The following is a 13,137-nucleotide window of genomic DNA, read 5'->3' on the forward strand; positions in this document are numbered from 1 at the left end:
ACTGTAGGATTACAATATTGGATTTTTGTACTCGCCATAAAATAATTTTTCTATGGAGTTTAATAAAGTGACAGGTCTTAAAACTTTGGGTTATACAACCTACAGGAGGATTGGACACTGTCAGGAGCATATCCAGATGGATGCACCTGTATCCTTCAATGGACTCCAAGGCTAGGTTTTTACAGCAAGTACATAAATCCTCTTTTCTTTCTGGTTCATTGACACCTAAAAGCAGTACAAGTGTGGGTCAGACAACATAGCAAACTGCTAACAGTCCCAACATAAACAAAAGAAACGGAGAATGCAGTAGTTCGGGCCTTACATTCAAAGCTAGCATTACAAGTAGCTGAAAACATCCACCTGGTAAAAGCTTGGAAAAATGTGTAAACTGAAGGCCAGAAATCAGCTTTGCAAACAGAGGTCTGCTGCAAAGCCCCCAGGTAGCACTCATAGTGCTAGAGGAGTAAGCCTTGAATAGAGGAGGGGGGGGGTAATCAGTCTTGCAGAATGAAGTATTGGTGACACAGACACACATAGACAACCAGAACCATATCTAGACAGAGGAGTGAAAGCTCCTTTCTGTGAACCAGAGCTGGGTACAGAGTAAAAGGCAATGTCCTGATTAAGATGAAATGCAGAGACCATTGAACCTGTGGAGTCTACGTATCTCCATTTTCTTTTGCTCATCTGTAACTATAAGAATGCATGTGCAATCTCTTTGATATCATCTGATATCTCTTGTAACCTCCGTCCCCAATTATTAAATCCTTTTCAAAGAAATGCAGAGTTAATTTTAGAAAGGTATAGGCCTCAACCCCACCTTGTATCTATGTAGGATAAGGCTGCCAGTTCTGCACACCTGTCTAGTCAAAGTGATAACCATGAGAAAACCACCTTGGGAGTCACAGCAGAGAGAGGAATGTGTCTAAAGGGTTCAAATGGAGATTTCTGAAACGCCTAAACAATAAAAATAAAATCCCATATAGTTAGAGATGTGACCAAATGGGAGATACCTTGGACATAGACCTTGATCAATGAGTGGGAAGTAATTGTCTCATGGAAAGAATGGAAATCCATCTTTTTATGGGTCTTGACCAAACCATAGGAAAAGAAGGATCTGTCCAACAGAAAAAAGCCTCTAGACTCACACAAAGCAAGTATGCCTTCCATGTCCTCATGATAAACATTGTGGGAAGTAGATTTTCTTACCTTACACATTGAAGGGATAACACTTACAGATGGCCACCAAGAAGCAGAGTGGTAAATAGGGAAAGAAGATTCAGACAGTTTGGCACAGCCCATGATGCATCGGATAATTCTTACCAGGTTAGTGTATCTGCTATCCTGGGCCAATCTGGAGTTCTGGGAATGTCCTGCATCTGGATCCTATGAAACAGCCAACGAAAAAGTTTCAGGGGAGGCACAGATCCCTCTACTGTACTAGTGTGTCCACTGCTTCTGCTAGCAAATCCCTGCATCTAGATACAAACCTATCCAGTTGTTGAAATCTGGAATCCAGGGGGCCCCATCTAGCACTCATCTGACAGGTCTTGGAACACATCTGGATGCACATAACACTCTTGTGGTTGGGGAAATCTGCTTTACAATGATCTGTTCTGGTTCTCCTCTTGCTACTTCCACACCAAAGCTTTGTCTGACTGAATCTGAAACAACTGACTCGACAGCAGACCCAATTCAACAGTGAAGACACAGTCAAATCTTTTCCGAAGTTCCAGGATTTTTATCAGCAGATAGGACACAGGGGACACAGACTTCCAAGTCCCCTGCATCGGCACGTGTCAGGCTTCAGAGAAAGCGAAAGCACAAAGGTAATCGCTCTAGGCTGGGGAAGCCCTTTGGAGCGAGCTTAACCAGAACCATTCTGGAAAGCACTCCAACAGTGCCCAATATTCGCCTACAGGCTCACCCAGCAATGTCAAATCAACACAAGACCAAAATTCTAGAAGAAAAACTGAGCCAGGAAGTTGCAAGAATTCCAAAACTTCCTGCAGCTACATGGAAATAAATCTTTATTAAAGAGGAAAAAAGTAGGCCAAGTCTTAAACTAGTGAAGCAGAGAAAGACATCCCTCTTACTAGAACATTAGCAAATTAAAAAAAAAAACCCCGAAATGCTGGCAGTGGTGGTGGGTAGCCTACAGTTTGTGAGCCAGTGTTCAACCCTTCGGTAGGCTGCAGTAGACCCAAAATGTTTAATACTTTGTATCCCTCAGAGGATAAGACTATAAAAAAAAAAAAAAATTGGATTTTTGCCTTACCGTAAAATACATTTCTCTGATGTTCATTGACAGACTCGGTTTCTTATCTTCTTGACCGTTGGGGTTATGCTGTCCCCCTACAGGAGACCAAGCAGGAAGAAAACTTGCCTATGGGGCAGTCCCAGGGGTACACTCCTACTCTCAGCTATAGGCATTCAGTTTTGTTACAAGCAGTGTCAGAAGAAAGCCAACTTCACAGAGGGGTAGGTGCTGTGTCCATCAAACATCAGAGAAATGGATTTTACGGTAAGTCAAAAATCCCATTTTCTTTCGTTCATTGACGGACACAGCTCCTGATATTCATAACCACTGGGACGTCCCAAAGCAGTGTTAAACATGAGGGGTGGGAACAATAATTTCCAAGGCTAACCATTACCCAACCAGGCAACAGGAACTCAACTAAACAACTGGAGCCTAAATGAAAAAAAAAATACACCCCTCAAAGAGGATCAGGTCCTCTTAAAACAGCAGCCTGCAAAACCTTGCAGCCAAAAAACATCCACAGATGCAACACATCCACTTTGTAAAAGTGTACAGGCGACCAGGTGGCCACCTTCCAAACCTGTGTCACTGACGCCTAATGACGAAAAGCCCAGGAGGCACTGAGCGCCCTAGCACAGTGTGCCTTGACAGGCAAAGGAGGAATCTGACCCCTTATGGTATAGGCCTGAACCACCGTCTGTCTGATCCATCTGGAAATGGTCGCAGAGAAAGTCGACAAACCTTTTAGAGGTCCATCTGTGAGCACAAAGAGTCTGACTTCCTGAAAGACTCCGTAGTTGCCAGTTACACCCTAATTGCCCAGACCACATCCAAGGCATGCAAGTCAATTTCCTTCGGATGTTTAGGCCTGGGACACAGGGAAGGCAACACAATGTCTTCATTCAAATGAAAATCAGAGACAACCTTTGGACAGGGGCGAAGAACCACCTTATCCCTGTGAATCACCAGGTAAGGTGAACGACAGGATAATGCCACCAGTTCCAACACCCTGCACGCAGAGGTGATAGCCACTAAAAAGCCCACCTTCTGGGGCAGCGTAAGCAGGGGAATCTTGAATATTTTCAAAGGGAGGCTTCTGTAGAGCTGAAAAGCACCAAATTAAGATACCAAGGTGGCAAAGGAGCCCGCACTGGAGGAACCAAATGTCGGACACCCTGAAGAAAGGTATGCACCAGGGAGTGTGTGGCTATAGGTTGTTGGAAGACGTCCGCCAAAGCCGACACCTGCCCCTTCATGGTACTCAAGGCAACCCCTCCGTTGAAGGAAGGTCAAGATCTGAGCCAAAGACACAGCTGGTAAAACACCTCCGGATGAAGGGACCATTCCCTGTGACCCAAAGCCTGCCGACGGAGGTAATCCGCCTGCCAATTTTCCACCCCGGAACGTGTACGGCGGAGAGGGCTGTAACAAACCATTCTGCCCACCTTAGAATGCCGGCTACCTCCAGAGCCGCCAGGACACTTTTTGTGTAGCAAAGCTAGCACCGGGGTTAACACTTTTGTAAGACCCGAGGAGGATGCGAGACCAAAGGGTAACACCACAAACTGATAATGCTCCTCTCCCACAGCAAAGCAGAGAAAAGGCCAGTGACTGGCACATATGGAAATGTAAAGGTAGGCGTCCTTGATGGCAATAGAGGCGAGGAACTCCGCGACACAGGGATGCCACCACCGTTCGAATGGACTCCATTCTGAACCTCTGTACCCGCACAAATCAGTTTAGCGCCTTGAGATCTAGGATAGGATGCACTTTGCCTTCCTTCCTGGGAACTATAAACAGGTTTGAGTAAAAACCCTGAAAAAAAAAAAAAAAAAAAAAAAGGTCAGAACCGGGACAATCACCCCTTGAAGGAACAGGTCTTGTACCGCCCCAAACAGGCCCTGTAAGCGATCTGAGGACAGGCACAAATTAGAAGGAAAAAACCTTGCCGGGGGACAAGAGCGAAATTTGATCTTGTAGCCGGGTTCGAATGACTTCGTCGACCCACTTGTCTTGCACCCGGAGTCCACGGGTCCGGAAACCAGCGAAGATGTCTCCACACCCCTGATATGGGTGAGGGCGCACCATGATGCTGAAGGAGCCTTGTCCACGGGTCTGAAGAAGCCTGATCTTGGCTTGCCAGTCCAGGTTAGTTTGGATCTTCCAGAAGAGGCCCTGAAAGGCTTTGAGCCCTTGTCAGACGACCCAGAGGGACAAAAAAACTGATTCTGAGCAGAGAAGGAAGGCCCACGTCTATGACAAGGTTCCTTGCCCTTCGTAGCCTGTGGAAGAAAAGTACTTTTCCCCCGTGAGACCTTTAATGAGGTCATCCAGGGTAGCTCCAAACAAGCGATCTCCTTTAAAAGGAAGATCAGTCAAGGCCTTATTTGAAGTCTGATCCGCAGATCAGCACTTGAGCCAAAAGACATGTCAAAGGACCACTGCCACATCCAAAGAGGCATCACAGATAAACTGCAGCCCCTGGACCAGCTGGTCCCCCAGCTCCGCAAAGGCTGGGAGGAGCTGTTCCCTCTCCAGGTCACGGTGTATGAGCTTAGCCCACTCGGTCAGTGTTTGGGACACTAGGGCAATGGTGAATACCGGCCTCATTGCCGAACCAGCCAAAGCGTACATAGTGCGGGCCACAGCCTCCGTCTTCCGGTCAGCCGGATCCTTAAAGGCCAGGGATTCTCCAGCCAGAATCATGGTTGCCTTGCCTCCGCAAAATGGGACTCAGAGGTTAACATCTAGTAAAGTGCTTAGGGGCCCCACGGGCATGCCATGGTCGCCATCACTCTAAAGCGACAATTCTGTCAAAATAGGCAGGGAAAGGAAACACCTTTGCCGCTTTGGATGGCTTGTGAATGCCAAAGGGCACCCGCACCTCCGTCGCAGCTTCAGCTCCATCCTCAATCTTCAGGGTCCCACGGACAGATACAATCAGTGCATCCACCAGCGCCTCTTCATGCGCGGTCGCAGACGTTGGGGAATCATCCTCACTATCAGAGGATTCCAGGCGTGTGGTTGCAGACCCAGCAGGGTGACCCACGTCCGTGGCGGCCAGATCAGATTCAGGATCTGATGAGACAGATGAGGCAGGGGGTGCTTTTTGCTAGCCAGTCGCCCGCAAGCCACCTCAACCTGGGACATAAGGGACTCCAGGACCGTTGTCAGTGCATGGATGGAAGGTTGGGACCCGTAGGGCCCCAAAGCCTCAGAGAGGGGAACAGGTGAGGAAACGCGCTCCAAAGACTCCATGAGTCACCAGGGGGACCCAAAAAAAAGTTTATAACACTGCTAAGGGACAACCCCCACCGTTCTGGCAGCACCACGTGATCCTCAGCATGGTCATCCTCAGCCCCCACCAGGTACAACACCCCGCTCAGTCGATCCTCCGGTCGCCAGCGGCGTAATCCCCCGGCCCCCATTGACAGTTAATGCCCTGCCCCATCCTCCCATGAAAGCGTCCAGACCAGCCAAACAGCCCCAGGGTGGAGGGGGGGGGGGCAGGATGAGGGACTTGGCAAGTGGTGATGCCTGCGGGAAGAGGGGGAACCAAGGGGTCTGACTGTGCCAAGGAGGGGCCCACATCCACGCCAAAACCCTCCAGGGGGAGACAGCTACTTACTATACCAGAAACCAGGTGGGCACCGCTCCAGACAGAACCCCTTGCCTCGGAGCTGAGGTCTGCGCTCGCAGGCCAGACTGGGGTGACCACTGGATCTAGATTATCCAGCCCGACAGTGGATTGTAGATCTCACAGGTAAAAATCCAGGAGGAAAACATTTTCTATCTCACAAATTTTACCAGGACCAAAGATCCCAGCAAAAAATGAAGTCCTTACCCCTGACTAGGCAGAAAAAAAACTGAGTGGCTATAGCAGAGAGAGGGAGTATACCCCCTGGGACTGCCTATGGGTGTAGCCAGAATTATTTTCTGCCCAGTGTCCAAATCCTGTAGGGGGCAGTATAACCCAATAGTTAGGAATACCAGGAGCGGTACCAGTCAATGAACGAAAGAGAAATGTTTTTTTTATGTGGTGGGAAGAAGAGGTGCTGTATATGCCAACCTCCCTGGAAGTTTAGGCAAGCAACATTTATACACGATACGAAATTACACTGGTTTCAAAATTAACTACTTGCCATGTAATTATTTCTAACATCACATAGATAAATCCTGTGTAGTAGGCTTCCTGATAAGCTAATAAATAGTTGCAAGTAATACAAGCTAGAGAGAAATCACACTGGAGAAAAAAAAAAAAAAATCTGCAAACTGCAGATACCAAGTTGGCTCGAATGCTATCAAAGTACTGGGCTTTAGAAATCGAAGCACCTTTTGATAAATCGGGTCTATAAAAGCTTTTTAACACGTGGAATGGAAATGTCATTTTGTGACCTTTTTTTTTCCTGTGCCTAAAATGGGATTATATGCTCCAACTTCTGCCACAAGGAAAAAAAACAAAACAAACATTCATACAAAGAAGCATAAAATATATTCTGTGTGTGTATGTAATATATATATATATATATATATATATATATATATATATATATATATATTAGGGCTGCGCAATATAATCGGAAGATCGATGCATCGCGATGCGACCCTTCGCAATTCTGCATCAATTCGGGGTGCTTGGAAAATCGATTACTAATGACGTCAGTTCCGGGGGCGGGGAAAGAAGTGACATGGCGGCGCTGGGCCGCTGGCCGGGCTTGTGGAACACGGAGGTAGAGGAGAGCGGAGCTATCGGTGCTCTCTCTGGCCCCGGGATCAGGGGTCGGCAAGGTGTCCGCTCTAGGGACACCGGTGTCCGTGAGTGGTTCTTGCCGGTCCGCCACGCTGCCCTGCCATCATTGATTTTTTTTTTTACTCCCAGAGATGATCATGTGCTCACTGACACTGCCTCGCCGGCTGGAGTCGCCGCCCGCCGCTCCCCCCTGCAGACAGTCCCGCTCAGCCTCCCGAGTCCTCCTGGCCAGTGAGATTATCTCTCTGCTGGCTGGGGGATGGACTGTGGAATTGGTGCGGCGGTGAGACTCCGGTGGTCACTGGAAGAACCGTGTTGTTGCAGGCAGCTGGGGGGCCCCACTGCTGGACCAGTGGAGAGAGAGAGGCCGGAGTCGGACTGACCAGGGGACCAGAGACTGAGGGGAGACAACTTACACAAGGTACAGTAACAGAAGAAGTTTTTAAAGTTTTAACTTTGGGGGAGGGGGGGCCAGTAGCCAGTAGGCCACCTCAGGAAGGGATGGGACCTGCTCTGGCCCTGGGGCCTAGCCTGTTTTAAGGGTTCTTTATGGGAGGATCCACCCTGGGGGGACTGGGCTGGGCCCTGGTCTGCTGCAGTGTTCTTCTATGGGGGATCTATAATGGAGGGGGTCGCTTGGGAGTCGGGACCCTGGCCTGCTCTAAGGGGGGTGGGGGTCTATTGGTTGGGACCAGTCACCAAGCCAGGGGTCCTCCCCACATCGATCCCCCTAGAGCAGGCCAGGACCACCAGGGTCCCCATATAGATCCCCTTACAGCAGGCCAGGCCTGCTCTAAGGGGGGGGTCTGTGGAACGGGGACCCTGGCCTGCTCCAAGGGGGCTCTATTGGTAGGGGACCCTGGCCTGCTCTAAAGGGGAATGGGATCTATGGGGGGACCTGCCTGCGCTAAAGGGGGGGCCTGCCCTAAATGGGGATCTATGGGGGACCTGCCCTTCCCTGCACTAAAGGGGGATCTACGGGAGACCTGCCCTTCCCTGCACTAAAGGGGGATCTACGGGAGACCTGCCCTTGCCTGCACTAAAGGGGGATCTACGGGAGACCTGCCCTTGCCTGCACTAAAGGGGGATCTACGGGAGACCTGCCTTTGCCTGCACTAAAGGGGGATCTACGGGAGACCTGCCTGCACTAAAAGGGGATCTACGGGAGACCTGCCTGCACTAAAGGGGATCTATTCCATAGATTCCCCCTTTAGAGCAGGGTCCCCATAGATCCCCCTTTAGAGCTCAGTTCCCCTGGATCCCCTTTAGGGCAGGCCCAGGCTCCCCATAGATCCCCCTTTAGAGCAGGGTGCCCATAGATCTCCCTTTAGAGAAGGGTCCCCATAGATCCCCCTTTAGAGCTCAGTTCCCCTGGATCCCCTTTAGGGCAGGCCCAGGCTCCCCATAGATCCTCCTTTAGAGCAGGGTGCCCATAGATCCCCCTTTAGAGAAGGGTCCCCCATAGATCCCCTTTAGAGCAGGGTCCCCATAGATCCCCCTTAGAGCAGGGTCCCCATAGATCCCCCTTTAGAAAAGGGCCCCCATAGTAATCGTGATGCATCGCGGAATCGAATCGAATCGCGACCCTAATAATCGTAATCGCATCGAATCGTGAGGTAAGTGAAGATGCACAGCCCTAATAAATGGATTTTTGTAAAATCTTACCGTAAAATCCTTTTCTCTTAGCTCATTGACAGACGTAGTCCTCGGTGATGCAGCACCTTCGGGTTATGTTGCCTCCACAGGAGCAGGACTAGACAGGAAATTAAAATGCTCTGGCCACACCCTAGGGGCAGTCCCAGAGGGTATATCCTCTCTCTCTCTGCCTCAGCAAATCAGTTATGTCAAAAAGCAGTCTTTAGAGATTTTAACCCAACCCAACTCCAAAACAGAGGGGCGGGGACTACGTCTGTCAATGAGCTAAGAGAAAAGGATTTTACGGTAAGATTTTACAAAAATCCATTTTTCTCTATCGCTCATTGACAGACGTAGTCCTCGGTGATACAGCACCTTCGGGACGTCCCAGAGCAGTATCACAAATGAGGGGTGGGAAAATGGAAATCAAATCACAATCTAGAAGGCCCAACCGGTGCCAACTAGAAGTTTACAATGCTCATCCTTAATGATGAGACTCAACAAAAAAGAAATTTTTCAAACAGAAAAAAACTCTCGAGGTAGACCACCGGTCTCCTCAAATTGCGGCCTGCAAAACCTTGCGGCCAAATGAGGCATCCGCCGATGCCGTCACATCAATTTTATAGAATTTTGTAAAGGTATGTACCGACGACCAGTTGGCCGCCTTACATACCTGAACCACTGACGCCTGATGGCGAAAGGCCCAGGAAGTACTGAGCGCTCGAGTGGAGTGCGCCCTAACAGGGAACGGAGGACTCTGACCCTTAATAGAATAAGCCTGTACCACCGTCTGTCTAATCCATTTGGCAATGGTCGCGGCAGATGCAGGCAAACCCTTTCTGGGGCCATCCGTGATCACAAAAAGTGAATCCGTCTTACGGAATGATTCCGTAGCTTTCAGGTATACCCTGATTGCCCGAACCACATCTAAGGAATGCAACGCATGTTCCCGATGATGCTTGGGCTGAGGACACAAGGAAGGTAGTACAATATCTTCATTCAGATGAAAATCTGAAACCACCTTGGGAAGAAAAGATGGCTTAGGATGAAGTACTACCTTATCCCTATGAATCACTAGGTATGGGGACTGGCATGATAATGCAGCCAGTTCTTACACCCTGCGAGCAGAAGTAATAGCCACCAAGAAGGCCACTTTCTGGGATAAAGTAAGCAAGGGAATCTCCCTGATGTTTTCAAAAGGAGGTTTCTGTAGAACCGACAAAACCAAATTAAGATCCCAAGGCGGTAAGGGCGCGCGGACTGGAGGAGCCAGGTGCCGCACCCCCTGGATGAAATTCCGCACCAAGGATTTGGTAGCTAAAGGCTTCTGAAAGAAGATTGCTAATGCTGAAACTTAACCCTTGATGGTGCTCAAGGCTAGCTTCTGCTCAACCCCTTGTTGCAAAAAGGCCAATATTCGAGACACCGAATAGGTACGTGGAGGAAATCCTAAAGATTCGCACCACGCAATATAAGTTTTCCATGTGTGATAATAGACTTTGCTGGAAGTCGCTTTCCTTGCTTTAATAAGGGTAGGAATGACTGAAGCTGACAAACCTCTGTCCTTCAGTACTTGGGTCTCAATGGCCAGGCCATTAAACCCAGCGACTGTAAAGCATGATGGTAAATTGGTCCTTGAGACCACAGACACTCCCTGAGACGAAGTTCCCACGGAACGTCTACGACTAACATGTCCAAGTCGGCCAGGCCGGCTTGAGGAGGCCAGCCTAGAATTTCTAGGACCACTGGCGCTGATTGGATCTGAACCAGGCGTCCCTAGAGGTATCTGGCCCCAACCATCCGAGAAAGTCTGGTCGTTTTCTGTTCCCACACATTTATCAGATACCTGATTGCTATCAGGAAGGGTGATCTTTTCTGGTTGAACCTCAGGGACCGAAGTCACCCGGCTAGAGGCTTCTTGGCCTGTCTGGTCAACCAGATCCGATTCCTGTGGGGAATAGAAATTAATCTTAGGAAAAGGTAAAGGAAAAGATCTATTCAGGGAACGGTGACTACCGCTCCCTGTAGTACTTAAATGTTGGAAGGGAAGAATCGCACCGGTAGTAGTAGTTGATGCTCGATCTAATGTCCTGAATACCGGTGAAAACGTCCCCCCACCCTCAAACCGGGTGGGGGCGCACCTTCAGGCTGTGTACTCCTTTGCTTCGGGTTTGGCTGAGTTGGTCCTCTGTTTGTCCGACCAGCCTTTCTTGAACCCTCCTGGAGGAGTCTTGCCTTTCCCGCTTGTTCCAGCCGGGCGTGCGAACCCTTTATGGGCGGTAAAGAAAGGTCCTCGCTTGTTGCGAGGTCCCTTAGTTTTAGCAGCCTGTGGCAAAAAAAGTGCTCTTGCCCCCAGTGGCATCCTTAATGATTTCATCTAGGGTGGCCCCAAATAGACGATTCCCCTGAAAGGGGAGATTCGTCAAGGTCTTTTTGGAACCTAGGTCAGCTGACCAGCATTTTAACCACAGCACACGTCTGAGGATTACCGCTGACATAGATGCATGCCCTAATAGGGGAGTAGTGTCCAAGGCTGCGTCACAGATAAACTGTAGCCCTTGTATAATCTGTTCCATCAAATCAGATGTTTCCTGGGGAATATCTTTTCCCCTAAGGTCTTGGCGTACCAATCTCGCCCATTCCGTAAGTGTCTGGGAAACTAGACCAATAACAATTACTGGTCTAAATGCTGACCCTATCAGAGAGAAGATGGTGCGGGACTCTGCTTCCATCTTTCGATCCACCGGATCCTTAAAGGACGAAGTGTCCTCCACTGGGATAACCGTGGCTTTATTCAGCCTGGAAATAGGTGGATCCACCACTGGTGGTACCGTCCATTTCTTAATGATGGATTCCTCAAACGGATAGCGTCTAGCAATACGCTTGGAAATAGTAAAGGTACGTTTAGAATGCTCCCATTCTCCTTTAATCTTATTACCAAAACACTTGGGTACAGGAAAAACCTTCACCGTTTTGATGGGCTTGTTAGTACCAAAAGGAATCTCTGTATCAGTTGCTTCTGCCGGTAAAACCTCAAGTTTTAAGGTTTCCTGCACTGCCACAACTAGTGCGTCCACCAATGCTTCTTCCTGAATTATAGCGGGAGAAGAAACGTCCTCCTCACTGTCTGAGGGAGCTTTACCTGAGCTAACAGCCCTTGCAGAGGGACCTGCAACTGCAGTGACCATCTCTGAATCTGAGTCAGAGGTGTCAGATAATATAGGGGTAGGCGGGGGTCGCTTCCTTGACCCTCGTCCCTGACAGGCCGCCTCCACCCGAGCCACCATAGACTCCAAAATTGCTGTAAATGCCTCTACACTCTGTGCACCGGCGGGTCCCGTGGCCCCCTCGAGGGAAACAGGTGGGGGAATTTGTGTGGCAGGGTCCATGATTATTCCAGTAACTTCCCGGACAATATAATTCAAAAATAAAAAACTTTTTTTTTTTTTTTCACAGACCCCCAGCGCCACAAAAGCCCCTTAGTGTTACCTGCTAGGAATCCCTATCGATCGAGAGAGAGATAGACCCCCAGGCTCACCACTTGATGCTCAGAGTTTAACTGCAACAGGTTACAGCGCTGTCTTGACAAACAGGAAGTCTTTTGGCTGGCTGCCCAGGAAGAAAGGAGGCGGCTCCGCCCCTCTGCACGCCTTCCGGCGCCTCCCCTAGCTCCACAAGGTGTTTGGATCACCTCAAACATGGCCGCCCCCATGCTGGAGACACGAGGCTACGCCAAAATGGCGGCTCGTGCAATCCAGCAAAAAAAATGGCGGCGGCCTGTACCGAATAGCGGTGTGCTGCAGGGCACACAACACTATCTCTGCATGGGGATTTTTTGGCGTGGTTGGCGGTACCGGCCCTGGCGGACCTCATGGCCTTCGGAAGGCCTGCTATAGCTGGAGATTTGACTAGGAAGGCAGTCTACATGTCCGTGGCTTCTGACTGGTAGGTACCTTATTCTTATCACAGTAAGATTCCCAGACTGCCACTGATTACAATCTTTTAAACATGTATACAATTAGATTGTTAGCTCCCAAACCAAGCCTCCTGGCTTTTTGCACATAAAATCACACTCAAAGTAGGGGGATCTGTGCCATGTTATAGGATAGAGGGGGACTCTATCTTACCATACAGAGAGGGGCCCGCGTTCACCACAAGACCCGTCAGGGGGAAAAGGGGGAACATACTACTCACCATACCGGAACCAGGCGGGCACCAACTCCTGACAGTACCCCTCTCCACCGGGGCGGGAGGGCTGTCGACCAATACGGACGCTGTGACTCATGGTCTTTGGCGTTTCAGCGAGACGTTTAACTCGCGGGGTCAGTCCCTTAATGGGACTTTGTCGCGGCCGACCCAGCGCGGAGCTATGGCCTGCACGCGCTCGTAGGCTGAACTGGGGTGACCACCGGATCTCAAAATCCAGCCCGTCGCCCAGTTCAGCTTTCTTGCTTGAAGATCTCACAGGAACACTGGAGAAAAAAGCTGTCTA

Source organism: Pelophylax lessonae (genome assembly GCF_965119305.1).
Source record: "Pelophylax lessonae genome assembly, chromosome: 1".
NCBI lineage: Eukaryota > Metazoa > Chordata > Amphibia > Anura > Ranidae > Pelophylax > Pelophylax lessonae.